At 37.1% G+C, this 3,935-nt stretch overlaps 1 pseudogene; it reads left to right on the top strand.

Annotated features, from left to right (window-relative positions):
* The first annotated feature begins 2,209 nt into the window (after positions 1–2,209).
* Positions 2,210–3,630, top strand: LOC131683751 (thioredoxin-like protein 1; annotated as a pseudogene).
* Positions 3,631–3,935: the final 305 nt, after the last annotated feature.

The raw sequence follows: 3,935 nt of genomic DNA, 5'->3' as shown, positions 1-3,935 counted from the left end.
CGCGCCATTAGTCGCCCTTTATTGCCTAATATGAAAATTACAAATATTACTTATTTTCGGATTCATTATCTACTCACATAAACTTATCACTACACTAAGTAATCACAACCAAATTATAGGAAGAATCAATGGTTAAATTGGCATTGCACACCAAAACCTACCACAATCTGACTTTTATTAAGAGTTTAGGTCAGATATCTTGTTCCACTATATTTACACACGATTCCACAATTTCCCACATTCGTTGGCTAAATGAAGTACACTAGACAAATAAAATACACGCTAATTGTTTAAAAAAACTATTTTAAGCTTAAGCCAAACATGAACCGCCATGTTTGAAAAACGCAAATACAACCAAGTCCTTTTCAGCCGCCAGAAAATTTGTCTAAGTATTGAAATTGCCTTTAAATCGCATTCGCAAATTGCATTTGTTTCTAGAGGCGAGTTGAGTTAAACGTCAAACTGTTTAAATCGCCTGATCATGTTCGTCCGCATTTTTTTGACAGGGACGGCGCACGCTAATCGCAGAATGATTGTTTATTGAGATTAAAAACCTTTTTCGTACACAGATGGCATTACATTTATGTCCTTTGTGATTCGTATGAGATTTACAGGAGTGTACTATATTGTTAATATACAATATTTGGCAAAATCCAATGTTTAAGGTTGGACAGAGAATGGGCAAAAATCGAAAACGAAAAAAGCATTTTTTTCTACACCGCGTGTTAGATCGTCATAAAAATCAATCAGCTTATGTAGAATGTTGTTACAGTACTGCTTGTTTTGTATGGATGGTCTACACAGAAAAAAATATTTTGTAATTTTAAATTTATTTTCATGCACATATTTGCAGCATGAATATAAATGTAAAATTAAGTTCCACAAAAAATCCACACGACTTGTCGTGCTTTCTTCAAAGAATTTTATTATAATTCTACACGTGGATTGAAAATTACAGTTTCTTCAAACGGAAAACCAATCCGCTTCAATTTATATTTTACACGCATATTGCTGTAAAATGAATGACATGTAATATTACACGAATGAAAGTGTAAAATTGTATGCTTTTTGATGCTCCAATTGAGTTCATTGATTTTAACGTAATTTTCAATCAAGTTTCAATCTTTGTATGTTTACATTCGTATTGATTAACATGTCGTTTAAATTTCATTATTTTTGTACGTGTGGAGCTATGGAAAATGATGGACGAAAACGGTTTCGTTGGGAAGCTGACAAGACTGATTAAGGTTGGACACACTGATAATATAACTACGTAAATATAATGAAATCGATCATGCAATGCACGAATTCATTCGTTGTTTTCTGCAACGAAGTACTTTCGTGCATTGTAACTAGTAGGTTTCGTTCATTTCATGAAAAAGAATGGCCGCTTGGTTAACGAAGGCTTTCGTAAATTTTACACGTTTAATGTACACTGCACGAATGTAATCGTTGATAACGACACTAATTTTCGTGAATGAAACGAAATGTTTCGTTTATTTTAATAAACGTTTGTGTATAATACGAACGATTTCATTACTCACACGAATTTATTTCGTTCATCTTAGAAAAGTTTTCGTATTCATTATTTTTGCAATCGATATTTTAGGATCGATGTTTGATGACAACGATTTTTTTTAACTAACTAAAAGAATCGATCTGGCAAAATCGCTCACCTATATTGAGGACTAGAAAGATTGTGGTGTAATGAAATGGACGCTTGATGAACACAAGTTTTAGTAAATTTTACTTATCTAGTGTACATGGCACGAATGAAACGAAATGATTCGTTTGTTTCAATAAATGTTTGCGTATATTACGAACGACTTCGTTGGTCGCACGAATTCATTTCGTTTATTTTAGAAAAGTTTTCGTATTTGTTAGCCTCTTATTGTTTTCAGTCGATCTTTTGAGATCGATGTTTGACAACTTCGATTTTTTTAATTTAAAAAAATCGAAGTGGCCAAATCGATTTTACTGTGGTGTGAAGAAATGGCCGCTTGATGAACGAAAGTTTTCGTAAATTTTACTTATTTGGTGTACATTGCACGAATGTTGTCGTTGAAAACGACATTATGTTTCGTGAATGAAACGAAATGTTTTGCTTATTTAAATAAACATTTGTGTATATTACGAACAATCTCGTTGGTCGCACGAATTCATTTCGTTCATCTAAAAGAAGTTTTCGTAATCATCTTTCATCGTTCATCTCTCGTCATTCTCGATTAGTTAAATTTTGTGAAGAGTAAAGTGCATAACGTTAAAAGTTAATTAAGTAGTTAATTTCTCCGGGTAAAATAGTGGCCCCGTAACTAGAATCTTCATCTAACCGATAGCAGCGCAAGAAACCATACAGCATGGCTGTTAAAGCAATCACCGATGAAGCTCACTTCCAAACCGAACTAGCCGCAGCAGGGGGAAAATTGGTGGTTGTGGATTTTACCACAGCTTGGTGTGGACCGTGCCGAAACATATCGCATTTGTTCGATCAGCTTCCGGCGAAATATCCAAAGGCTGTGTTTCTCAAGGTGGACGTCGACAGATGTACCGAAACGGCGCCGTCCCAGGGCATGTCGACCATGCCAATGTTTATTTTCTACCGAGTCAGAACAAAGATTGACAGGATACAGGGTGCAGACATTAATGGACTTGAAGCCAAAATACAGAAACATTACGTCGCCAGCTTGTATGAATCTGGAGAAGATTACGGTCATGGAAGTCCAACAGGACTTGAACACCTTCATCCAGAAGAACCAGTGCGAATGTTTGAACGAATCGAACGACCACCCGATGGTGAATGCGCTCAATTCCAGCGGTGGTCATCTGGTGTCCGATTGTGACGAGCAGTTGATCATTTCGATTACCTTCAATCAGCTGGTCACAATCAGTGCCATCAAGTTCAAAGCACCGCCCTCTCGCGAACCGAAAAAAGGTGAGAATCTTTATCAATCAACCAAGCACCATCGATTTCGATATGGCCGAATCGCAAGTTTCGGTGCAGGATCTGGTACTGGGGCAGAAGGATCTTGTGTCAGGATCGCCGATTCCGTTGCACTTCGTTAAATTTCAGAACGTGTAGAATATGCAGCTGTTCGTGAAGGATAACCATTCTGGTGACGAGACGACCATTATCGATAATTTGGCCTTCATCGGGTCACCGATTGCAACGACTAAGATGGATGACTTCCAGCGGGTGGCTGGGAAGAAGGGTGAAAGCCACTAGATTGTTTGAGCCGCCGGGAGAAGGATGGTTAGAAGGCGGTGGATAGGTGCGGTGACGAATATGTTTGATCGTATATTTAAAAAATTAAAGATAGTGATGCGCGTTAACTTGTTCTTTTTATAAATTGTTCAATAAAATAATGAGCAGGAAAAAATGGCATTTTATTTTGATATTGCTCCGGCAGAGAAAAACTCAATCTTATTCATACAAAACCAACGAGCTGTTCGCGATGGCTCAGCTGAATCCGTACAGCTCCTTCTGGATCAACTGGAAACGAAAGAGGTTCAGGAAATCTTCCTGAAACCGGCGGGCACGGATACGGCTACTAAATAGTCAGACTGAGACCGTCGTGATGAATTGTTGACGTATTCTACCTCTATTGAAGCTTTTTTGACGTTGACGGTTTGACGAATAGTTCTCGTAAATATTACAAAGATGTTCGTATATAGCAGCGAACAATTCGTTTGCCGAATGAAGCTGTTTCGTTATAAGCCAACGTTTCGTGGTATTCACGAAAAATTCGTAATAAAAAATAAAAATGTTTCAATAGAACTACGAACGATTCATCATATGTACGAAAAAATTCGTATATTTTATGAAAATTGTCTGCACGAAACAAATTCCTGGCGATTTACAAATATATTCTATCAGTGCAGAGAAAGGGTAAAATTCGCAAACGAAAAAAGCAGCTTTTTCCACACCGTATGTCAGA

Source organism: Topomyia yanbarensis, chromosome 2 (assembly GCF_030247195.1).
Source record: "Topomyia yanbarensis strain Yona2022 chromosome 2, ASM3024719v1, whole genome shotgun sequence".
Taxonomy (NCBI): domain Eukaryota; kingdom Metazoa; phylum Arthropoda; class Insecta; order Diptera; family Culicidae; genus Topomyia; species Topomyia yanbarensis.
This window is presented reverse-complemented; position numbering and strand designations above follow the sequence as displayed.